Genomic DNA, 11995 nt, shown 5'->3' with positions numbered 1-11995 from the left:
GGACATGGAAGTGAATAAGGTTGGGGGCCCAAATTTTAATGCGAGTTAGGCCTTGAGATTTTGACAGTATCAACTTCCTCAAACAGCTTCCATCCTAACCAATCCTTTGCTTATTGTTTTACTAACAAAATTATGTTCACAGAATCTGAACAAACAATTTGTATAAAACATCAACCCTACTTCTTGATAATTGCCGGTGCTGTGAAGTATATATATCCTTTACAAGTGGTTTGTTACAAGTTGGAAACAGGAAACTTTGAAATTTAAAAGTTACAACAGATTATCATTATTTGAGTTGTATGTGATGGTGCGCAATCCGGTCAGTCCTATCTGTCAAAGATCTTGCCTTGGGCAGGAGCAAAAGGCGCCTGAAACGAAGGAGAAAGCGAGTAATCTCTGGGGAAGAACCCGGTGAGAATGCTCCGAAACTCAAGTTATGATTTCCTCAAAGGCAAGATAAAAATCAGACGGCGCAAAGTTATCACATACCTCTCTTCTTGGGGGGAAGGGGGCCTTTTATAACCACTTCGCGCAGTCACTCCTAAGCTTCTGTCAAGTCGGGTATGATTTCCTCTGCGCTTCTGCCAGTTCGGGTGTCATCACCTCTATTGGGGCAGAACCGCCACTGCTCTCTTTGTCGGAGCCATCTCTGTAACTGGAGATGGCGGTGGCAGGTGGCCGTTGAAGTGCGGCTGTCAAGCGTTAGATCCCAAGTCAGTCAGGTGCGCTGCCTCAGGATACGGACTTCTTCAGTGTCAGGTACGGTACGGTTGTTCAGTTCGCCGTCCTGGAAGCAAAGTGCTGGAGTGGTGTGCGATGTGAAGTCTTGAGTTCGGATGGAGGTGTGGCCCGAATTTCCATGGGGCGGGCCAGTTCAGGTTGTTGCCCTTTGTGTTCGCAAGGCTCGGGGTCTAAGGGAGAGCTCGGGCTCCTTGCGGGGAGTTAGGGCTCCTTGTGGGGAGTTCGGACCGCTGGTTCCTCCTTTCGGAGCTCGCGCCTTGGGCGTGCTGTTGTGCCGAGCTGTTGCCTTTGCCACGTGTTGAGTGGTTTCGAGGTCGGGCCAAATCTTCCTTCATCAATTGCCCCCACTCCTCGCGCAAAGGGACTTGCCCTGGCACGGGGAGTTCGCGAGGTGGCGGGTGGATTTGACCCGTACTTTGAACTGGTTTGACTGATAGCACGAAGTGCGCGTTCGTCAGGATTTTTTCGGGTTTCTCGAGCGCCAAAAAAGTCGGGAAACGTGCCAATCCATCTATAAATGCTAACAGACGTGACAACGCACATTTATTTCAAAATTAAAAAAACACACCGCTGGGAGACATGACAGCGGGCGTCTTTTCAAATTTGAAAAAAAAAAAGCGTCGTTGCTGCCTTTAATGCGGGGAGACGTGCGCTGGTGCTCTTTCAGTTTCAAAAGACGTGCGGCCAGTCACATCTCGGTCTCAGGAGACGTGCGGTCAGCGCGACTACGGGTCGTTGGATTTGCTTTGATCAAAACCGTTGATTTTTGGTTATTGTGGGTATAAATAGTGGGGGACCCCAGTCACTTTGTCATTCTCCTGCGTTTTGCTTCTTGAGCTCGCGTTCAAGTTCCCGTAGTTCGTTTGCTTTTTCCGAGTGAGTACTTTCTTGGAATCCTTCTCCCCCCGATGTCTAGCTCAGATAGCTCAGACAGTTCTTCGAGGGGGTCAGATGCAGGTTCTACGAACCGAGTTGCATCCCCCGACAGCCCTAGTGAACCCGAGGTAGAGCTCGAGGAAGAGTTTGAACCCATAGGCCGAGTCGCCTCGGGTAGTTTGGCGTCCTCCTCCCGTCGAGGTCGGACGTTAGACAAGTTTGGGCCCTCGACCATGACGCCTGAGGGGCTTCACTCCCTTATTACCCAGTTCAACTTGCCTAGGGAGTACACCTATTTTATACCCTCGGGCAGTTTTCCTTGGGAACACGGTCCTGATGAGATCGTGATATTCCGGGAGCAGCTCGTTGCTGGGTTGCGCCTGCCTTTCCACCCTCTCATTGTCGAGGTTATGAACCACTTCGGCGTTACTGTCGGCCAGTTTCACCCGAATTCTATTCGTAACTTGGTGGGGACAATCTCCCTATTTTGCGAACAGATCTTGCCTTTAGACCTGGAGATTTTTTCTTCCATTCTAATGCTTAAGAAGTAAGCGGGTCCCCTTCCCGCGCGTAGGTGAGCGTATTACCTGTCTCCTCGCCCGGGGTTTAAGCTTTTACACGATCTTCCCAACAAGGTCCCGGCGTGGAAACGGGACTACTTCGGGGTGCGAAGTGCATTGGGGTGGCCGTTCCAAACCGGGTGGGGGATGGCTGCCCCTGATGCCGGTGTTACGCTTGATAGGGAGACGGCGAAGGGCCTCTGGGAATGGGCACGACTTGGGCTAAAATGCCACCATTATCTGACGGAGGCCAAGCTCATCGAGGCCGGTCTGAGTTCGTGTAGGTTCCTTACTCAGAGGCTTGCCTTTTGTTTTGCTCTGTTCTTTCGTTTTCCTGATGCCAAGCTCTTTTTGCAGGTGTGAAGGATGCAGAGAAGACTTGTGGTGGGAACCTGTTTCACGCCATGAAGAGGAGGAAGCGAGTCACCAAACGAACTCGTGCTGAGCTGCCCCAAGATGCGGAACCCGAGGTACTGGACTACCCGTCAGTGGATCCGCCCAGGGAGCCCAAGATGTTCTCTCTAGTACAAGAAGCGGCAGGGACCCCTTATGCCGAGGCTACTTACACAGGGGCTCCCGCTTACTCTGAGTCTGCTTATACGCGAGCTGGTTCAGAAGTGTGTTGTCGCCGAACCACGCTCTTCAGAAGAGTAGGGAGGCCATTTACCCTGAGGAGGTTGCGGCATGGACCGAGCTTCCTTTGAACCAGGTGGCTTGTCGTGCTGTCACTCATGCCATGGTGGTAAGTTAGCGATTTCTTGTCGGGCTCTTTGCTATTATCTTTCTTGCTATCGTTCTTTTGATCATTTGTTATTTTTCCTTTCGGTAGGTGAATTCTTCTATCCATACCTTGGCGGCCCAAGTGGAAAGGAGCTCGAGGCGGGCGCAAGCTGCCGAAGAGGCTTACTGCGCTACCGAGGCGGCTTCTCGAGCTGCTGAGGCGGCTTCTCGCGCTGCACAGGCCAGGATGGCGAGGTCTCAGAGAGATACCGAGGCCATGAAAGTTGTGGTGAAGCATATGGCGGACCTAAGGCTGAATTTGCAACATCAGGTTGAATACCTTCAAGAGGATATTAGGGAGAGGACAAAGATCTTTTCTCAGGGCATCGAGAATGCCAAGAAGAAGGCCGTTGATAAATACATCGCCCCGTCGCGCTTTGACGACCTGATGGTGGGCTCGTACAGAAGGGGCTTTAAACTGAGCCGGTGGATGATCCGGAATACATACCCCGAGCTCGATATTAGTGCCATAACCACTTCGCGCATTACTCAGGAGATGGCCAACGCTGCTGACGATGAGCCGGATTCTGAGGATGAGGCAGGACCTTCGGGTATCGTTGAAGTGCCTTCTAATGGTGAAGAAGTACCTCCGGGCCTGTGAGCTCGCTTCTGTTATTTTTTTTTGGAATGTAAACAAAGTATTTTGCAATGGAATGATTTTCTTTTGGTTAAGTGTTGATCACTTTTTCTTCCGAACTGACCGTATTGTTGATCTGACCATATGCCCAATCCGTTTTTTTCCCGGGTTACTGCACTCGTGCGGCCTGTTTTGGTGTTAACACTTGGCCTCTGAAATGCCAATGCTCCTATTAGTTCGTTGTCAGCACTTTGCCTGAGCTTTTGGTTGGCATTTTTGCCTTGGCTTGCCCATGCTGAGGTTCTTGTTAGCTCGGCATCCTAGCCCTTAGGCTCTGGTAGCGACTTAGTCCACTTCGCTTGGTGGTCTATAGGTAGTATCGCCTCCAGTTAACGACGTTCCACGCTCGGGTTACTTGTTTGCCCTCTAAGGTTTCGAGCTCGTATGCCCCCCCCGAGCGCTCTCTTTACTCTGTAGGGCCCTTCCCAATTCGGTCCAAGTTTGCCTATGCCGGGCTCGGGTGCCATGATCTTACGGAGAACCAAATCGCCGACGCGGAAGTTCCGCTTTCTTACTCTGGCATTGTAGTACCAAGCTATTCTTTGCTGGTAAGCTGCAGTCCGGATGTACGCGAGGTCTCTTGCCTCGTCCAATAGGTCGAGGTTGGTACGTAACTCGTCTTCGTTTGTCTGATCGTCATAAGCTTCTAGTCACAGTGTAGGTACTTCGATCTCCGCCGGGATTACCGCTTCAGTGCCGTAGGTGAGGTTAAAGGGGGTCTCTCCTGTGGTGGTTTTTTCCGTATTTCGGTGAGCCCATAGAACGCTTGGTAGCTCGTCCGCCCACAACCCTTTAGCTCGGTCTAGTCGCGCTTTCAGTCCGCGGAGGATAGCTTTGTTCATCACTTCTATTTGACCGTTTGCCTGCGGGTGCGCGACCGATGATAAGTTCTACCGAATCCCCATATCTTGGCACCATTCCTGAAACTTGATATCCTTGAACTGCTTGCCATTGTCGGAGATCAGTACCCGAGGTAACTAGAAGCGACATACTATGTTCTTCCAAAAGAAGTTCTGTACGTTTCGGGCTGTAACTGTTGCAAGAGGTTCAGCTTCTATCCACTTTGTGAAGTAATCTACCGCTACTACTAGGAATTTCCTCCCACCTGTTGCTGGCAGGAATGGACCCAGGAGGTCGATGCCCCATTGCACAAAGGGCCATGGGTTGGTGAGATACTTGAGGTTGGCGACAGGCTGATGGTGGATATTGGCATGCTTCTGACATTTGTCGCATTTTTTGACGAGCTCAACAGCCTCTGCCTTCATCGTTGGCCAATAGTACCCTTGTCGAAGTGCCTTTTGGGAGAGGGCTCTGCCCCCCCAAGTGTCCACCGCACAGACCTTCATTAGTGTTGCGGAGTACGAGCTCGGCTTCGACAGGTCGCAAGCAACACAGGTAGGGGAGTGTGTAGGACCGTTGGTACAACCGTTCGTCTATTATGACATATTTGGCTGCTTGGCGCTGCACCCTCCTGGCTGCATTGCGGTCCACAGGGAGGGTTCCATCTAGCAAGAAGTTCGTGAGTGGGTCGATCCAGCTCAGCTCTGCTTCAAGGACGGGAGCGACCTCCTCTGCCCCACCGAGAATGCTAGGCCGAGGTCAGTCAACTATGTACACGGTTCTCATGGCGTTGTGACTGATGCTGGCTAACCGGGACAGGGCGTCGGCCTCAGTGTTCTCTGTCCTCGGGATTTGCTTGATGAAGTGTGACTGGAAGTTGAGCAGAGCCTCCTTTACTTTTGCTAAGTAGGCGATCATAGTTAGCTCGCGTGCTTCGTATTCACCCGTAACCTGGTTGACCACAAGCTGGGAATCGCTACAGATAACTATGTGTTTTGCTCTTACCTTTTGCACTAGGTTCAGCCCGGCTATCAATGTCTCGTACTCCGCCTCGTTGTTGGGTGCCGCGAACTCAAAGCATAGTGCGTATTCCAATTTCGTGCCACCCGGGCCGCGCAACACTATTCCAGCCCCGCTGCCCTGTTGGTTCAAGGAGCCATCTACATGAAGGATCCAGGGCTCCTCATCCCAGTTCGCGTTTGGCCTAACTAGGAGAGATGCCACCCTGTCTGCTACTTCACGGGGTTCAGACTCTATTGGCTTGGGAGCTCCGGGCTCACCCAAACAGGGGATCTTGGGCTCAACCGGCCTAGGGACTTCGGATCTAAACGTGCACTCGGCGATGAAATCTGCTAAGGCTTGGGCCTTAATAGCAGTTCCCAGCTTATACTGGAGGTCATACTCGCTGAGCTCGATGGCCCACTTCGTCAGCCGACCGGAAACCTCGGGCTTGAGTAGGACTTGCCTCAGAGTGTCAGTCAAGACGATGACAGTGTGAGGCTGGAAATATGGGCGAAGTTTTCGAGCTGCAATTATCAGTGCGTATTCCAGCTTTTCTATCTGCGGGTACCTCGTCTCTTTTCCCTGCAGAATTTTACTAACATAATAGATGGGTCGTTGGACCCGATCTACTTCTTTTATTAGTATCGAACTGACCACCTCGTCGCTTACCGAGAGGTACAGTTCTAAGACCTCGCCCTCCTCGGGCCTGGTTAAGATCGGCACACTAGCGAGGTAGTTCTTTAGCTCATCGAATGCAAGCTGGCAGTCTTGGGTCCATTCGAACCTTTTGCCTTTGATTGCTTTAAAGAAAGGCAGGCAGCGGTCTGCCGACTTGGACATGAAGCATCTCAGAGCGGCTATACGGTCGTTTAGCCTCTGAACCTCTTTTACTTTTCGGGGTGGTCTCATATCTAAGATGGCCTTTATCTTGTCCGGGTTGGCCTCAATACCGCGCCGGTTGACGATGTACCCTAGGAACTTACCCGATGTGACACCGAAGACACACTTGTTTGGGTTTAGTTTCATGCTAAATTGACACAGAATTTGAAAGACAGAATCTAAGTCTTGTATTAATTCCTATGAAAACTGTGTTTTGACGACCATATCGTCTACATAACACTCTATTTCCGTGCCAATTAAGGGCTAAAACAGTTTATTCACAAGTCTTTGGAAGGTCGCCCCAGCATTCTTCAGTCCGAAGGGCATGACCTTGTAGTAGTACAGGCCGAACTCGGTTATGAAGGTGGTTTTTTCCTCATCGGACTGGTCCATCCAGATTTGGTTGTAGCCCGAGAAGGCGTCCAAGAAGCTTAGCAACTCATGTCCTGCGGTCGCGTCCACTTGGCGGTCAATTCTGGGGAGGGGGAAGCAATCTTTTGGGCAAGCTCAGTTCAGGTCGGTGTAGTCGACGCACATGCGCCACTTGTCGTTCGCCTTTTTTACCAGCACTGGGTTAGCTACCCAACTCGGGTAATGAACTTCCCTTATGAAGTCTGCTGCGAGGAGCTTTTCGACCTCCTCGTCGACCGCCCTCCAACGCTCTGGGGCTAAGTTGCGTTTCTTCTGTCTAATGGGTCTGACTACAGGGTCAGTATTAAGTTTGTGAGTTATAAGGCTGGGGTCAATGCTAGGCATATCGGCCGTGGACCATGCAAAAATATCGAAATTTTGAAGTAAGAAACTTACCAGTTCGGATCGTAGAGGTTCTTGGACGGAAGCACCGATCTGTAGCGTCAGAGCTGGGTTCGCAGCCGAAGTTGGGATCGCAACCGTTTCTTCTGTGGGCGCAGCTCGTTCTTCGCCTTGCTCCGTAGGACGCTCCAGTTCGAGATCGTCGGCCACCTTGGTTTTTCACTTCAGGGCGGCAACATAACACTTGCGGGACTCGAGCTGGTCGCCCCACGCTACCCCCACACCGAAGTCTGTAGGGAACTTCATTGCCAAATAGTAGGTGGAGACCACTGCCCGTAGGACATGCGTGATTGGCCGCCCTATTATGGCATTGTATGGGGAGGGGGTTGTGACCACTAGGAAATCGTGGTTGAGTCTCATCGCATAAGGCCATGTGCCGACTTCCACAGGTACTGTTATTTTCTCGAGGGGCCTGACTTCCTCTCCGCTGAAGCCCACCAGAGGAGTGTTCGCGGGCTTCAACTCGCTTCTTTGCAACTGAAGCTGGTCAAACGCCGACTTGAAGAGAATGTCCGCCGAGTTGCCCGAATTGACAAGTACACGCCTGACTTCGAAGTCGCTGATCCTTAGTTTTATGACAAGCGCATCATCGTGAGGGTAGTGGACCCCCCCCCCCCGCACATCGTCTTCCATGAATAAAATCGGTTCCTCCGTCTTCGGCCTCTTCGGAGGGTTCTGTTCTTCTTGGGCAGCTTTGCGAACTGACGCCCGGGCTGCTGCCGAAGTACAACCTGCTACCACCGAACCTCCCACTATCACGTGGATGGTTCCCCGAACTGGCCTCTCTTCCGGAGGCTGTTTTTGCGATGGTTCAGCCGGCCTGCTGCTGGATTCGGGGGCGTCCCTACCGTGCTCCCCTTGTCGACCTGTCTTATTATTATTATTATTATTATTATTATTATTATTATTATTATTATTATTATTATTATTATTATTGCGCTGTACAAAATTTCTCAAGTATCCGCGACGGATGAGTCCCTCTATCTCGTCCCGGAGATTTTTACACTGTTCGGTACTATGACCGTGATCTCTATGGAAAATGCAATACATGCTTTTGTTTCTCTCGTTTGGGTTCCCTTTTGGGCAAGGTGACCATTTTACGTATGGGGCGCCTTTGATCGTCATCAAGATCTTGGCCTGCCTCGTGTTTAAGGGTGTGTAGTCCGTCCGAGCTTCTAAGGGAGCTCGGAACGGCTGGCTTGGCTTCGCCTCCTGGGCCGGGTTTTTTCTTCTATCATCTGGGTTGGAGGGCTCGCCTTCTCTCTTCCTTTTCTTGATCCCGCCTTCGGTCCTTTGGTTGATCTCTTCCTCTGTTCTCATGAACTTATCCACGAGCTTGAGGAATTTGGCCACGGTCGCGGGCTGGCTAGCTACCATGTGCCATTTGAACTCCTTGTGTGTTACTCCTCTCTTGGCCGCCGTGAGCTGCACCACGGGGTCCAGTCGCGGTATCTGCAAGCACGTGTCATTGAACCACTTGATGTAGCCCCGGATGGACTCTCCTTCCCTCTGGACTACTCCGAAGATGCTTTCCTCGGTTCTGGGGCACCGTTTGCTGGTAACGAAGTATTCGGTGAAGACCTGCACAAACTGGGTCCAGCTTCTTATTGACCCGGAGGCCAGGTTCATGTACCAGGTGCGGGCCACCCCCTGAAGGTGGTGGTGAAGGCCACGCACATGCACGATTCACTGGCCCTTGCTAGGTGCATTTAGGACTGGAAGGCATCGACGTGGTCGTTGGGGTCGAAGGACCCATCATACTTGTCTAAAGGGGGGAGTTTGAAGTCTCTGGGCATGGGCACTGCGAGGAGTTCTGATGAGAGGGGGGAAGGAACTAAGAGAATAGAGGCAGCTTTTACCTCGTCCGAGCTTGTCTCTTCTTTATCTCTGAGCTCGAACAGGACACGGGTGGCAGTTCGGCAACTTCGCCGGCGTCTTCGTTGTTGGATGGGCCTAATACTAGCGATGCTGGCCTCTGTGTTGCCGAGCTCGATGGGCCCGGACTGTTGGTAGTCCGCTGCTAGGACGCTAAATCGGTTCTCTGTGAGCGGGAGCTCAGGCTTGGAGCACCGAGGTGCTGACTTGGCGGGCGAGGTTCCCGACCCGCCGGCGAACTGCGAGGCAGGGGTGATTTTTCTTTCCCTCCGGCCCGGGGATGAGGCCTGGCTGTTAGGGGGGTTCTGATGTTGGGAGGCTTCTCCTCGGTGATGGCATTCACCCTGAGGGGAGGGTGCCGAGGTGGAAGCTGTGGTTGGTTCAGAGGAGGCAGTTGGGGGAACTGCTGTTGATAGTGATACTGAGAGAGGTGGTGCAGTACTTGGTGTTGTTGGAACTACTGCATTTGGGCTTGCATTGCCCGCATGCACTGCATCAAGTCGTCAAACTGGCTCTGGCTAGTCGCCAAGGGGACAACAGTTGGTTCGGTAAAAGTTATCTCGACAGGGAGAGGAAGGGGGACGTTCACGGCGGGAAGGTTCACTGGCGCCACTGTTCGTGGCGCATTCAGGCTGGGGATCCCATCCACCGGAAGGGGGATGGTGAGCTGTCCGATGCACACCACGAGGACTTGAAGTTGTTCCCCGGGGGCGTTCATCTCCGTGCTACGTCCAGCATTGCTGGAAGAAGGAGGTTATGAGAGTTTTAGAGGGAGGCTTTTAGAAGCGTTTCCCACAGACGGCGCCAATTGATGGTGCGCAATCCGGCCGATCCTATCTGTCAAAGATCTTGCCTCGGGCTGGAGCAAAAGGTGCCTGAAACGAAGGAGAAAGCGAGTAATCTCCAGGGAAGAACCCGATGAGAATGCTCTGAAACTCAAGTTATTATTTCCTCAAAGGCAAGATAAAAACCAAATGGCGCAAAGTTATCACATACCTCTCTTCTTGGGGGGAAGGGGGCCTTTTATAACCACTTCGTGCACTCACTCCTAAGCTTCTGTCAGGTTGGGTATGATTTCCTCTACGCTTCTGCCAGTTCGGGTGTCATCACCTCTGCTGGGGCAGAACCGCCACTGCTCTCTTTGTCGGAGCCGTCTTTGTAACTAGAGATGGCGGTGGCAGGTGGCCATTGAAGTGCGGTTGTCAAGCGTCAGATCCCAAGTCAGTCAGGTGCGCCGCCTCAGGATACGGACTCCTTCGGTGTCAGATACGGTCTGGTTGTTCAGTTCGGCGTCCTGGAGGCGAAGTGCTGGAGTGGTGTGCGAGGTGAAGTCTTGAGTTCGGATGGAGGTGTAGCCCGAATTGCCATGGGGCGGGCCAGTTCGGGTTGTTGCTCTTTATGTTCGCAAGGCTCGGGGTCTAAGGGAGAACTCGGGCTCATTGCGAGGAATCCAGGCTCCTTGTGAGGAGTTCGGACCGTTGGTTCCTCCTTTCAGAGTTCACACCTTGGGCGTGCTGTTGTGCCGAGCTGTTGCCTTTGCCACATATTGAATGGTTACGAGGTCAGGCCAAATCTTCCTTGATCAGTATGGGCTTCGAGCTTATCTGTGGGTTGAGGTATAGAGTTATCCCTAACTCACAGTCACCTTCCTGCTTTCTTTATTGCAAGTTGAATCTAACAATTAAATGTAATGTGTGACTGTAAAAAAAATACAAAATAAAAACCAAGAAAGAGAGTTGAATCAATTTCAGTTATCCAACCCATTGACATTATCCCAAGAATGTAATCTTCACTTTTACCAGTCTACTCCCGAAGAAAACAAATACGCAGTATGTCAGACATCTGCCCAGATCCTCTGCAATATCTTAATCTCCTCCCCCAAATAAACAACGAGAAATGAGTACATTCATGAAATGTCGACTGATCGATTAAATCAATAAATAAGTTCAACAAATCCCAAACATAAAACATGCATGTAAAAGTCTCCCACTCAATGGACCGGGTAAACTTTGGAGCTTCAAACAATGGTCCCAGAAACAGGGCTGCAGGATATTCATATTACAACAAGAAAAACTAAAAGAGAACAAAAGCAGGGAAAAACAGACATGATTTTCGGCTTATGTTACCTGATTCAGAGAAATTGAGATGAATTGCCGGTACCTTGGATACTATTGTAGGTTCTCTTATGCGTATCATATTTATATGTTTATCATCTCAATAACCACATCAAAACAATCATTGTGAAAGGGAATTCCACACCTTTATATCCCTCGGTTGTAATTGTTTCTGCATCTTTTCCACGGCAACAGAGGAAAGATCATGCCCGTGTCATTTCAGTTAGTCCGTCTTTGTAGAACCCGAGAAAACAAAGCGACATTGTAGGAAAATAGGAATTGATTAGATGGTTGGAAAGTACAGAACAAAATTGTAAAAACTTCCATTGCCGGGATTTGAACCCGGGTCGCCTGGGTGAAAGCCAGGTATCCTAACCGGACTAGACGACAATGGATTCGTGATATGTTTCTCCGTAATATCAGTCTTCATATTTGCGAGGTGACAAATGAACACATAATCTCCACAGTTCAACCAAAGCACCTGATCCAAAAATCACCATTAACAGGCAATAAACGCTCTATTCAATTCAATTCATCTTTTTCAAAGCTCTCAAAAGACTTTAAATAGCAACTCATGCCACCATCTAAATGTTTTATAAAAAATCACACCTTTATATAACAAGAGTATCAAGAGGCCATACAAAACCTAATATTGATACTTTGATCCTTGTCAATAAAAAATTATTAGCATATATCTACTCAACAAAAATGTTATATACTCTTTATATAGTGAATTGATGTCTCATTAAATTCAATTAGAAAGGATACAAAGTAGAAATTAGGGGGATTCCCATCCAGAGTCTATTAGGAAGTAAAGAATTTTTGACAAAAAAAATAAAAAATCCTAATATTAATAAAATCATAAAATATTATTAAAG

General features: G+C 50.2%; 1 non-coding gene across 1 annotated transcript; it reads right to left on the bottom strand.

The window, feature by feature from the left end:
• Positions 1-11438: 11438 nt before the first annotated feature.
• On the bottom strand, positions 11439-11512 carry TRNAE-UUC (transfer RNA glutamic acid (anticodon UUC)). Its single transcript has one exon. It is a non-coding gene; the product is annotated as a tRNA-Glu (tRNA).
• Positions 11513-11995: the final 483 nt, after the last annotated feature.

Source organism: Nelumbo nucifera, chromosome 5, assembly GCF_055504915.1.
Source record: "Nelumbo nucifera cultivar China Antique chromosome 5, China Antique-T2T, whole genome shotgun sequence".
Classification (NCBI taxonomy): Eukaryota; Viridiplantae; Streptophyta; class Magnoliopsida; order Proteales; family Nelumbonaceae; genus Nelumbo; species Nelumbo nucifera.
This window is presented reverse-complemented; position numbering and strand designations above follow the sequence as displayed.